This window comes from Hyperolius riggenbachi, chromosome 6 (genome assembly GCF_040937935.1).
Source record: "Hyperolius riggenbachi isolate aHypRig1 chromosome 6, aHypRig1.pri, whole genome shotgun sequence".
NCBI lineage: Eukaryota > Metazoa > Chordata > Amphibia > Anura > Hyperoliidae > Hyperolius > Hyperolius riggenbachi.
In genome coordinates this window covers 41,285,895-41,299,818 of record NC_090651.1, presented here as the reverse complement: position 1 = coordinate 41,299,818, position 13,924 = coordinate 41,285,895, and the positions used below count along the sequence as shown (strand labels likewise).

Below are 13,924 nucleotides of genomic sequence, written 5' to 3'. Positions count from 1 at the left end.
GATATCAGTATTAGATGACCCTTGTGCACCTCCACTCCACCAGTATTACTTAGCTTTAGTGCTCCTTCCTACAACAGTATTAGGTCATATTTTGCGGATGTACACTATTACATGGACAAATTCTCTGATTGGCCAAATACTTCCAGGTTGGACGTATTGGACCAATCAGTGAATGCAAAAGTTTACTGCAGAAATCAAAATTCTGCAGAAATCAAACTTTTGCAAATACTCATTAATAATAGTAGCATTGGACCAATTAGAGAATGCAAATGTTTACCCCCAGAAATTGGAATATTAAGAAATTTCTAAGTCTTGTGATTGGCCTAAAATGTTTGTGGTATTTCTCTGATTGGTCCAATACTTTCGAAACAGGCGCCCATTTTTCCTTGTGTCCCTATTTCATTAACACATACAGCCATACAGATTTCTCTTTAGGTTTATCAATTTAACTACATAATGTTTCTTTTTTCCCTTCCATGATATAATGACGTGTGGGGGACTAACGGAAGATTACCATAAATGTCTGGTTATTATTTCCCATTTTTGTTGTTAGGAATAAAGCCTTCTTAGCAAACAATACACGACAGCTAACATTAGACCCAGACTGTGTTTGGGTGCATTCAAAGTTTAATTACAACTGTGAAAAAAAGAACATTAATAGAGTCGATGTTTCTCCGGAGATAAGTGCAGCAACGAGGCGCAGCAGCCCTGCTTCCACAGGTAAAAAAGTATGGAAAAAAACCTGAGATCACTGTAAGTGAAAAGAGTTATGACAAAGTAGCGGTTATGTAATCTCTTCTCCCCCCTGAGAAGAATGAAAATAAAACAAGATAGACGATGCTGTTAGCTATTAAGACTTGTTCAGTCACTGAGATCTCACACCAAGCAACAAACAAAAGAAAAAGGTTTGGAACAAAAAGAGAAAGAAAAACAAAACAAAAAAAAAAAAACTAAATAAAAATAGTAGGAAAGTAAAATCCCCAGCAGACTAAAAACAAATAGCATTTTCTTATGAAACCAGGGACTCTGAAGATTAGGGCCGAACATTCAAATAAAGTTGTAAAAGAAACTATTCAACACTTTTCAAGCAAAGTTATTTGAACACAAAAAATTGATAGGGACTGTACCAGAAAAACTTCTGCGCATCGTAGTTCGTAGGTGAAGTTTCAAAACTATGCTTACGAATTTACGCGTAGCGAAGTACCGCTATGCGTAGCTTACGCCCACTATGCGTAGTTAACATGTGTATTGCGTAGTGAACTTCGAATGCGTTACTCACGTCTAATTTTCTGCGTGTGATTGTATGCTTACAAATGTACGCATTGGAAAGGGAAATGTATGCATAGAAGAGTAGAGAAATGAATGCATCCGCATACACTACGCTTCGCACTATGCGTAATTGCGTATTTTAACGCGTAGTCTACGAAATGCATACAAAGCGAATGTTTGATTTCAAAGCCGTAGTTTGGCAAAGCGTAATTGCGTAAAACTGTGCGTAGTTCCAGCGTAGCGATGTTGGCTGACTACGGCCATCCCTTCACTCACACACGTGTATGTCAGTAATATTATGATAAGTTTATTTAATAATAATTTCGATTTGTACTGAACATGGCCAATAAGAGCCCTTTTCCATGTAACAGTGCAAAACGGCACAAAAAATGTGGGTGTACCATGTGTCGCCACAGGCCGTAATGTGAATTATAGCTATGGTGGAGCTCAGACAGTAATTTGGGTACTGTCAAAAGACGGTACCCAAACTACTTGTAAATCGGCCGTCATTAATAGCTGGCAGCCAAATTACATCTTATAACAGAGCCCACGGTGGCCTGGAGGGGCAAAAGTAATGAAAGAGACTCTGAAGCAAACAAAAATTACTATTTTTACCTGCTAGTTTGCTTCAGAAGTCTCATTATATGTAAACCGCCGCATCCCCGCCGCAAAACGAGTGCTTTAGATCCCCCAAATCCCGGGGCAAACATCCACGACCATCTTGGTCGTAGATTGTGCTGCCCTGAGAGGCAGAGCTTTCTGCCGTAGCTCTGCCTCTCCTGACGTCAATCGCCATGCGGATCTCTGCCTCTCCCCACCCCTTTCTGTGAAGGAAGAGTGAGAGGGGCGGGGAGAGGCGGAGATCCGCAGCGATTGACATTAGGAGAGGCAGAGCTGCAGCTGAAAGCTCTGCCTCTTTCAGGAAGCGCCGGGCCGGATTGCCCCCCGGGGATTTCGGGGGTGTAAAGCCCTCGTTTTGCGGCAGGGATGCAGCAGTTTACATCTCATGAGAGTACTGAAGCGAACTAGGAGGTAAAAATAGCAATTTTTGTTCTCAACCTCAGCCCCTGGTGGGGCGATTTTGACCATGTAAAGTGCTGTGCGCGCAGCTAGCACTTTGCTAGCTGCGCGTACAGCTTGATCGCCGCCACTCTGCGGCGATCGCCCGCACGCAGCGGCAGAAGAGGGCCCCCCCCCCGCCAGAGCCCTGCGCTGCCCGGACCAATGAGTTCCCGGGCAGCGCTATGGGCTGGATCGGAGGTGTCTGACGTCAGGACGTCGGCTGACGTCCATGACGTCATGCCGATCGTCGCCATGGCGACAGGAGAAGCCAAACAGGGGAACGCGTTATATACGCGCTCCCCTGTTTGCTATTGATGCCGGCGACGATCGCACTAGAGGGCCACGTGCGCCCTCTAGTGGTGTTTCATGTAGCTACCACTCTGGTAGCCAGTGGCGTAGCTAAGGAGTTGTGGGCCCCGGTGCAAGTTTTGCATGGGGCCCCCCAAGCACTCTATACATAACAATTGATACGGCGCACCAAAACCTGCCAATGGCAACTACAGTGTCAGAGGTGCAAGAAGGGGGTGGGGAACAGCTTGTTAATGATTACCACTATTCAAAGTATCTGTAGAAGTGATTATTATGAGCACAGGACCAATAGAGAGCTAATACTGCAGTTGAGGGAGGGCCATTCAGGGCCCCTCTGGCCCAAGGGCCCCGATGCGGTCGCAACCTCTGCACCCCCTATTGCTACGCCCCTGCTGGTAGCTTTACATGAAACAAAAAAAAAATAATTTAAAAAAAAAGGGTTTTTGCCGAGTTGAAAAAAAAAATTAACCGCCAGGGAGGTTAAGAAAGCAAACTTTGGTCATTTTATTTGTGTGATTGCATTTGGGTTAAAGTCCATAGGAGCCCTTCAAGGTGCCCACCACTGATTTTTTACTATAGTTCTACTTTAACCACTTAACGACCGCCTAACGCCGATAGGCATCAGCGGGTCGTTAGTGGTTTTGCATGGAAACTTTCCATGCTAGTTTACGGAGGGTGTCTCCGTGAACAGTGTGCGAGCCGCTGATCGTGGCTCGCACACGTAATGTAAACACGCGGGGAAGAAATCCCCTCTGTTTACATCATACGGCGCTGCTGCGCAGCAGCGCCGTAAGGCAGATCGGCGATCCCCGGCCTCTGATTGGCCGGGGATCGCCGGCACCTGATGTAGGCGGCGCAGGACGGATCTCCGGCCTGCGCTGCCCATAGGAGGAAGGGGAACGCCGGAGGGGGACGGAGGCAGAAAATGGCTGCGGAGGGGGGCTTTGGTGAGCCCCCCCCCCCCGCCAAACGAACAGAGCCGGCGGCGATCAGACCACCTCAGCAGGACATCCCGCTAGTGGGGAAAAAAGGGGGTAAGTCTGATCGCCCAGCCTCATTGCTGATCTGTGCTGTGGGCTGTAGAGCCCCTGGTCCTTAAGTGGTTAATGTTTTTGAGTGATAAAAGACATTGTTTACTGCAAACTAAAGAAAAGAAAAAAAAACAACAAAGTCAGCTATGAATCTTTGGGGACCAAAAGTAAATTGTTTTGCTTTTTCTAAAACTTTTATAAGCTGCTGCAAAAGTTTTCAAAAAGTCCAGGCTAGCCTCAGTTTACACAGCTAAACTGAAAGCATTAGAGAATTTCCCTTAGAAACGTGCGCTATAAGGATATACGGAGGCCATATAATAGCTCAATGAGAGTCCCTCGAGGGGGAATAAACATTAGTTACTGCTGCCTGGTGCCTAGTGAATATTACCACCTTCCAATATTTAAACAATGAAATAAAAGCAATTATTCCTGAGCGCGTGGCTTCCTGAGAGCTCAGTGTCACACGGAGGAATTGATTTCCCCTGGCAGAGGCTTCTTTAAATACATATATACATGTTAGGAAACGTTATTGCTTCCTGCATTATGACTTGTCAGCAAGACAACAGTCCGGAGTTATCTCACGGCTGCGAGCTAATGATGGGAATACAGCAAAGTCTCTCTCTGCTTTCTGGCAAACAGTCTCTCGGCTTCCAAGCAGTAGACGCCAATGAAGCCGGTTCAGATCCGGCACTGGGTGGCCAAGTTTGGGCAGTCATTTGTACTCCTATTAATGCGGACCTGAACTCAGAACATCCTCTCTGCTCTAAAAGATAAGCAACAGCATAATAACCTTTACAGAAAAAAAATATTTGTTTGTTTCAGCTGATACAAATCCTGCAATACATCTGCAGTGTGTCTACTTCCTGCTTTCATGAAAGCAGACATAGGACTATACAGTATGTTATTTACTTTTTCTCCTGTTTTCTCATAGGAGATATTTTCACTCCTAGCCATAACATGTTTCTTAAACCACTAGCAAGCAAGAAAATACTCTAAATAATTCTAATGGTACTTTTTTTTTTTGCCAATCTTTGGGCACGTTTTGTATTGTAAAATGCTGAAAAGTTAATTTACAGAGAATATGCAAATAATCTCCAAGGAGCTAACTCACAAGAAAAATTACTGTATCTTTTGGACCAAAAGTGAAGAAAGGGAGTTCCTGACTTGTGAACGCCTGCCAATACAAACTTCCAACCTGCTGTAATGTTGAGGACTCCCTGTACGGTGCCCCTGCAGAGGAAGACACAGGGGGACAAACAGAGCATACATGGGGACACAAAGGAGCATAGAGGAGGACACAAGGGCGACACAAGGGTGCATAGAGGAGGACACAAGGGTAGTGTTGGGCGAACATCTAGATGTTCGGGTTCGGGCCGAACAGGCCGAACATGGCCGCGATGTTCGGGTGTTCGACCCGAACTCCGAACATAATGGAAGTCAATGGGGACCCGAACTTTTGTGGTTTGTAAAGCCTCCTTGCATGCTACATACCCCAAATTTACAGGGTATGTGCACCTTGGGAGTGGGTACAAGAGGAAAAAAAATTAGCAAAAAGAGCTTATAGTTTTTGAGAAAATCGATTTTAAAGTTTCAAAGGGAAAACTGTCTTTTAAATGCGGGAAATGTCTGTTTTCTTTGCACAGGTAACATGTTTTTTGTCGGCATGCAGTCATAAATGTAATACATATAAGAGGTTCCAGGAAAAGGGACCGGTAACGCTAACCCAGCAGCAGCACACGTGATGGAACAGGAGGAGGGTGGCGCAGGAGGAGAAGAAGGCCACGCTTTGTGAGACACAACAACCCCGGCCTTGCATGAGGGCAAGAAGCGTGCGGATAGCAGGCTTTGTACCGCCATGCAGTCATAAATGTAATAAAGATAAGTGGTTCAATAAACAGGGACCACGCGGCAACGCTAACCCAGCAGCAGCAGACGTGATGGAACAGGAGCAGGCGCAGGAGGAGAAGGCCACGCTTTGTGAGACACAACAACCCAGGCCTTGCATGAGGGCAAGAAGCGTGCGGATAGCATGCTTTGTACCGCCATGCAGTCATAAATGTAATAAAGATAAGTGGTTCAATAAACAGGGACCACGCGGCAACGCTAACCCAGCAGCAGCAGACGTGATGGAACAGGAGGAGGCGCAGGAGGAGAAGGCCACGCTTTGTGAGACACAACAACCCCGGCCTTGCATGAGGGCAAGAAGCGTGCGGATAGCATGCTTTGTACCGCCATGCAGTCATAAATGTAATAAAGATAAGTGGTTCAATAAACAGGGACCACGCGGCAACGCTAACCCAGCAGCAGCAGACGTGATGGAACAGGAGCAGGCGCAGGAGGAGAAGGCCACGCTTTGTGAGACACAACAACCCAGGCCTTGCATGAGGGCAAGAAGCGTGCGGATAGCATGCTTTGTACCGCCATGCAGTCATAAATGTAATAAAGATAAGTGGTTCAATAAACAGGGACCACGCGGCAACGCTAACCCAGCAGCAGCAGACGTGATGGAACAGGAGGAGGCGCAGGAGGAGAAGGCCACGCTTTGTGAGACACAACAACCCAGGCCTTGCATGAGGGCAAGAAGCGTGCGGATAGCATGCTTTGTACCGCCATGCAGTCATAAATGTAATAAAGATAAGTGGTTCAATAAACAGGGACCACGCGGCAACGCTAACCCAGCAGCAGCAGACGTGATGGAACAGGAGCAGGCGCAGGAGGAGAAGGCCACGCTTTGTGAGACACAACAACCCAGGCCTTGCATGAGGGCAAGAAGCGTGCGGATAGCATGCTTTGTACCGCCATGCAGTCATAAATGTAATAAAGATAAGTGGTTCAATAAACAGGGACCACGCGGCAACGCTAACCCAGCAGCAGCAGACGTGATGGAACAGGAGCAGGCGCAGGAGGAGAAGGCCACGCTTTGTGAGACACAACAACCCAGGCCTTGCATGTGGACAAAAAGCGTGCGGATATAGCAGCAATGCTTTTTGCCGCCATGCAGTCATAAATGTAATACAGATGAGAGGTTCAATAAACAGGGCCCGGAAACGCAACACCATCCCAGATGTTCATTGGTCATGTTACTTGGTTGGGGTCCTGGAGTGTTGCGTAGTCATTTCCAATCCAGGATTGATTCATTTTAATTTGAGTCAGACGGTCTGCATTTTCTGTAGAGAGGCGGATACGCCGATCTGTGACGATGCCTCCGGCAGCACTGAAACAGCGTTCCGACATAACGCTGGCTGCCGGGCAAGCCAGCACCTCTATTGCGTACATTGCCAGTTCGTGCCAGGTGTCTAGCTTCGATACCCAATAGTTGAAGGGTGCAGATGGATGGTTCGACACAGCTACGCCATCTGACATGTAGTCCTTGACCATCTTCTCCAGGCGATCGGTGTTGGAGGTGGATCTGCACGCTTGCTGTTCAGTGGGCTGCGGCTGCATGGGTGTCAGAAAATTTTCCCACTCCAAGGACACTGCCGATACCATTCCCTTTTGGGTACTAGCTGCGGCTTGCGTTGTTTGCTGCCCTCCTGGTCGTCCTGGGTTTGCGGAAGTCAGTCTGTCTGCGTACAACTGGCTAGAGGAGGGGGAGGATGTCAATCTCCTCTCTAAAGTCTCCACAAGGGCCTGCTGGTATTCTTCCATTATGACCTGTCTGACTCTTTCTTTAAGCAGTTTTGGAACATTGTGTTTGTACCGTGGATCCAGAAGGGTATAAACCCAGTAATTGGTGTTGTCCAGAATGCGCACAATGCGTGGGTCACGTTCAATGCAGTCTAGCATGAATTGAGCCATGTGTGCCAGAGTCCTACCAGAATCCTCATCATCCTCTTGTGAGCGTTGTGATAGTTGTTGTGATGCATCATAGTCGTCACCTTCCTCCTGGTCTGCTTCTGCTGACCATTCGCGTTGAATTGTGGAAGTCCAACGTGCACCGCTCTGGCCCTCGTCAGTGGTGGCATGAAATTCCTGCTCCAACTCCAGCTGTTCCTCCTCCTCTTCTTCGTCATAGCTGCTGGGGCCAGCGTTCCCTGAGGCGGATGGCCTGATGTTGGTACCATCACGCTGATCGTTTTCTCCTTCAGATTCCCCCAGTTGCATCATGACAGCTGTTTCCTTGATTTTTAACATCGACCTCTTCAGTAAACACAGCAGTGGTATGGTAATGCTGACTGAAGAGTTGTCACTGCTCACAAGCAACGTGGATTGCTCAAAATTTTGGAGGACTTGGCAGAGGTCCAACATGTTGGCCCAATCGGATCCACAGAAGCTTGGCAGCTGGCCGGATGCGCCTCGGTACTGCGCCGTCATGTACTGGACCACTGCACTCTTCTGCTCGCAAAAGCGGGCTAGCATGTGCAGCGTAGAATTCCAGCGCGTAGGGACATCACACAGCAAGCGATGGTGGGGGAGATTGAAGCGCTCCTGCATCTTGGCGAGTGCCCCCGAAGCAGTACTGGAATTTCTACAATGTTTGGACACTCGACGCACCTTCAACAGCAGATCGGGCACGCCTGGGTATGTCCTCAGGAACCGCTGAACTACTAGGTTCATCACGTGCGCCAGGCAAGGGATGTGTGTCAGCTTAGCCAACCTTAAAGCGCGAATGAGATTACTCCCATTATCACACACAACCATGCCCGGTTTCAGGTCCAGCGGTGCCAGCCACAAATCCGTCTGTTCCTTTATTCCCCTCCAAATTTCCTCCCCTGTGTGCTGCTTATCCCCAAGGCAGATTAGCTTCAGCAACGCTTGCTGACGCATGCCAACAGCTGTGCTGCACTGCTTCCACGATCCTACTGCTGCTGGGTTAGCGTTTCCGGATGAGGTACAGCTTTGAGATGCGTTGGAGGAGAAGGAGTCAGAGAGGTAGGTGCTGCTGTTATCCAGTGGGAGGGACGGCGGTGCAGCTGTTTGTGGCGTGGGCAACACCCGTGCCGTAGCAGGTGAGGAATCGCTGCCAGGCTCCACAAGGTTCACCCAGTGCGCGGTAAGGGAGATGTATCGACCCTGGCCGAACGCACTCGTCCAGGTGTCAGTGGTGAGGTGAACCTTGCAGGCAACGGCATTCTTCAAGCTTCGGGTTATTTTGCTGACCACGTGCTCATGCAACTCAGGCACTGCAGAGCGTGCAAAGTGGTAGCGGCTGGGAACCACGTAACGTGGGATGGCCACTGACATCATGCCCTTGAAGCTGTTTGTCTCCACCAATCGATATGGCAGCATTTCGCAGGCCAGAAGCTTGGCTATGCTGGCTGTTACTGCCACGGCCCGGGGGTCATTTGCTGGCAATTTCCTCTTGCGCTCAAACATCTCCGACACAGACAACTGAACCGTAGCGCTGCACACGGAAGGGCTGTTGGTTGTTGTGTTTGATGAACACTGGGAGACCTCAAGAGCACTACTCCGGAAAGTGACAGTGTCAGCGTCGTCTGATGTTTGTGAATGTTGTGAACCACGCAATGGCTGGGCTACTGCTGCTGCTGAGGCGGGTCTGGTGGTGAGTCTGGTGAACCCAAGGGAGGCAGTGTTGTTTCTGGTACCCTGTCCTGACGCGTTTGCCCAAAGAGTGGGATGTTTGGATAGCATGTGACGGCTCATGCTGGTGGTGGAGAGGTTGTTAATATTTTTCCCCCTGCTCAGGCGGGTCTTGCACACCTTGCAAATCGCCATGGTAACATCCTCAGTGCAGTCTTCAAAGAAAGCCCAGACTTTGGAGCACCTGCCTCCTTGCTGGCGATTTCTGTTTGCTCCTCTTTTGCCTCTCACTTGAACTTCCACGCTTGTGGTGCCTGAAATTGCGCGCCGCCTACCTTGTGGCACAAGGCGAACTCGTGCAGCAGTGTGTTCTTCAACAGACTCATCTGTGCTGCTGCTACGACGGCGATGTTCTCGTTCACAAACAAAATCTGGGTCTCTGTCCACATTGTCCATACCCTCCTCTTCCATCTCCTCAAACTCGTCATATGTCATTGTGGGCCACCGCCGTGGAGTAGAGCTCCCCACAACAACCTCTGCGCAGCACACTCCAACGTCGTCTTCCAGATCTTGTCGGCCGACCTCCTGCAATTGCAACCCCTCCTGCCCAAATTGCTCTGGGATTTGGGTTTCCGAGTCCTCTTCGGACTCGCCTTGTATTTCAGTGCGCGGTGCATTTCCCACAGTTAACGGTTGTGAATCCAGGCACAACATTTCTGGCTGTTCCTCCATTGACCTTTGAAAGGTGGAAGTTTGTTGGGCTGGGAATAGCTCCTGCGAATACCCCATTGTGTCCTGAGGTAATTCATCGGACTGGTTATCTGGCAGTTGTGTGCGTGGTGTCGCTGCCGGTTGTGTCAGCTTTGTGCCCACTGGCTCCTTGTAACTGGCTGAGGACTCGGACCTCGTGCGTGATGTGCTGGTGCTGCTTAACCCACTGCTGGACGCTTGAGAGGTCATCCAAGTAATTATCTGGTCCTGTTCTTTTGGATTTGTGAGGGTTGTTGTCCTGGACAACATGGGCGGTATTGAGTGGGTTTTCTTGGGTGCTCCCCTGTGGCCTGTACGTGAACCGTCAGGGGAAACACCTCTTCCCTTGCCCCTCCCTCTTTCACCGGATTTCTTCCTCATTTCACTTATCCTTACAGTACACGCTGACTGGCAGCAGTACAGTGGCAGTACAGAAATGCTATACAGTACCACTATTCCCAGCAGCGACACAGAGCACAATGCTATACAGTGACGGGTGAGCGGTGTACCACTATTCCCAGCAGCGACACAGAGCACAATGCTATACAGTGACGGGTGAGCGGTGTACCACTATTCCCAGCAGCGACACAGAGCACAATGCTATACAGTGGCGAACGAGCGGTGTACCACTATTCCCAGCAGACACAGAACAGTACACAGAATGCTATATAGTGTGGCTGAACGAGCGGTGTACCACTATTCCCAGCAGACACAGAACAGTACACAGAATGCTATATAGTGTGGCTGAACGAGCGGTGTACTACTGTTCCCAGCAGACACAGAACAGTACACAGAATGCTATATAGTGTGGCTGAACGAGCGGTGTACTACTGTTCCCAGCAGACACAGAACAGTACACAGAATGCTATATAGTGTGGCTGAACGAGCGGTGTACTACTGTTCCCAGCAGACACAGAACAGTACACAGAATGCTATATAGTGTGGCTGAACGAGCGGTGTACCACTGTTCCCAGCAGACACAGAACAGTACACAGAATGCTATATAGTGTGGCTGAACGAGCGGTGTACCACTGTTCCCAGCAGACACAGAACAGTACACAGAATGCTATATAGTGTGGCTGAACGAGCGGTGTACCACTATTCCCAGCAGACACAGAACAGTACACAGAATGCTATATAGTGTGGCTGAACGAGCGGTGTACTACTGTTCCCAGCAGACACAGAACAGTACACAGAATGCTATATAGTGTGGCTGAACGAGCGGTGTACTACTGTTCCCAGCAGACACAGAACAGTACACAGAATGCTATATAGTGTGGCTGAACGAGCGGTGTACCACTATTCCCAGCAGACACAGAACAGTACACAGAATGCTATATAGTGTGGCTGAACGAGCGGTGTACTACTGTTCCCAGCAGACACAGAACAGTACACAGAATGCTATATAGTGTGGCTGAACGAGCGGTGTACTACTGTTCCCAGCAGACACAGAACAGTACACAGAATGCTATATAGTGTGGCTGAACGAGCGGTGTACTACTGTTCCCAGCAGACACAGAACAGTACACAGAATGCTATATAGTGTGGCTGAACGAGCGGTGTACTACTGTTCCCAGCAGACACAGAACAGTACACAGAATGCTATATAGTGTGGCTGAACGAGCGGTGTACCACTATTCCCAGCAGACACAGAACAGTACACAGAATGCTATATAGTGTGGCTGAACGAGCGGTGTACTACTGTTCCCAGCAGACACAGAACAGTACACAGAATGCTATATAGTGTGGCTGAACGAGCGGTGTACTACTGTTCCCAGCAGACACAGAACAGTACACAGAATGCTATATAGTGTGGCTGAACGAGCGGTGTACTACTGTTCCCAGCAGACACAGAACAGTACACAGAATGCTATATAGTGTGGCTGAACGAGCGGTGTACCACTGTTCCCAGCAGACACAGAACAGTACACAGAATGCTATATAGTGTGGCTGAACGAGCGGTGTACCACTGTTCCCAGCAGACACAGAACAGTACACAGAATGCTATATAGTGTGGCTGAACGAGCGGTGTACTACTGTTCCCAGCAGTGACACACAATGACTGGGGGGGACCCTGGCTAGCGTGGCTGGAGCGCGAACTACCCTGCCTGCCTACCCAAAGCTAAACCCACAGACAAATGGCGGAGATATGACGTGGTTCGGGTATTTATTTACCCGAACCACGTGACAGTTCGGCCAATCAGAGCGCGTTCGGGTCCGAACCACGTGACCCGTTCGGCCAATCACAGCGCTAGCCGAACGTTCGGGGAACGTTCGGCCATGCGCTCTTAGTTCGGCCATATGGCCGAACGGTTTGGCCGAGCACCGTCAGGTGTTCGGCCGAACTCGAACATCACCCGAACAGGGTGATGTTCTGCAGAACCCGAACAGTGGCGAACACTGTTCGCCCAACACTACACAAGGGGGACAGAGGAGGACACAAGGGGGAAAGAGGAGGACACAGGGTGACACAAGGGTGCATAGAGGAGGACACAAGGTGGACAGAGGAGGATACAAGGGTGCATAGAGGAGGACACAAGGGGGACAGAGGAGGACACAAGGGGGAAAGAGGAGGACACAGGGTGACACGAAAGGTACAAGGTGGCACGAGGTACAAAGGGGACATAATTCACAAGAGGCCCCTTCACCCTGGATGCACCAGGTTATGTATTTATTTTTTTGTTCCAAGAGAAAGGGTAGAGTGGCACTCCTCCAATCGTCAAGGAGGATCTGTGGGTCAAATCGCGCAGGCCAAACAAACTCCCGCACAGTGGGTCCCAATGCACAAATATACAAAAAATAGCCACTGACGTGTGCTCCGTATAAGGAATACAGGAAGAAAGGAAACCAAAGATCGTTGTCAAAAAGGAAAAGTTCGGGCACCATCCTTCATTCAGCTTGTTTATTGCGTAAACATTTCATGTGCGACATAGGACATAGTTACATATCCACATGTGGATAGCAGCGTGACCAAGCGTCCTGGTGGATGCGAAACGGCCGTCGCTGACCTTTCTACAGCCCTAAGCACCCACCTCGCACAGATGTCGCCATGACCCACAGGTGATATGTAACTATGTCCTATGTCGCACATGAAATGTTTACGCAATAAACAAGCTGAATGACGGATGGTGCCCGAACTTTTCCTTTTTGACAACTATGTATATATTTTCCCCTGTTTTTTGTCCTCTAAACCTAGGTGCGTCTTATAGTCAAGAGGTTTCAACCCTGTGTTTACAAATTAGCTGCTCTGCCGAGACAGCCAGCCAGCTGACAAAGCTGAGAAATCAAATTATAGTTGTGATAAGTCACAGATGAGGGGGAATTAGACAGGCTAAACTATCTAAATACATACAGGAAACATTCCTCTATGGTTTCCTTCTGTCCTGTGCAAAAGTTCAGTTCCCCTTTAAGCCAGAGATCCTGCTAAACTTTTGCTTTCAATTTGGGTAGAGCAAGGTAGCACCAGAGGCATGTTTTAATAGCTTTTGTTACCCCAGGGAAGGTTCCCCTGGATCCCTCATTCCCCTTTAAAGACACTAGGTTTAGTAAACCTAGCCCTGTTGTGGTTGCCGGGGACTAGGGAAACCCCCAACGGCCATCTTGATTATGTCACCGCCCATATATGGACTTAGGCTGCTGGAAACCTTCCTTTGTAGGAAGAATTTAGCTTTGGAAGTGCAACAGCTGCGGAAAATAGTCGGGGGCTCTTAGCAGATATTGGCCATCCATCTCTTCCAGAGCCCCCTATATCGCGGATCAAGTGGAACGGTATAGCTCAGGGCATGGAGCCCCATGCAGCCCGGGCTCTGACTTCTGGGGGGAGGAGCTAAAGAGGCTTAAGAATGGGGGGAGAGGCTATATCATTGTTTTTTATGTATACGGTATATAATATGTACATTTGTCAGGGATCCCTATAAAGTCCTATTGCAGCAATCCTCAACAAAATCACTCACTGAAATTTGCCCAGGAAACATCGAGCAGTAAATTCACTTTAAACTACATTTAAAAACAACATTTTCCCT

General features: G+C 48.9%; 1 protein-coding gene across 1 annotated transcript in view; it reads right to left on the bottom strand.

The window, feature by feature from the left end:
- ADGRL4 (adhesion G protein-coupled receptor L4) overlaps positions 1-13,924 on the bottom strand; it is a 238,061-nt gene that overhangs the window by 47,364 nt on the left and 176,773 nt on the right. The gene's annotated exons all lie outside the window — the stretch shown is intronic.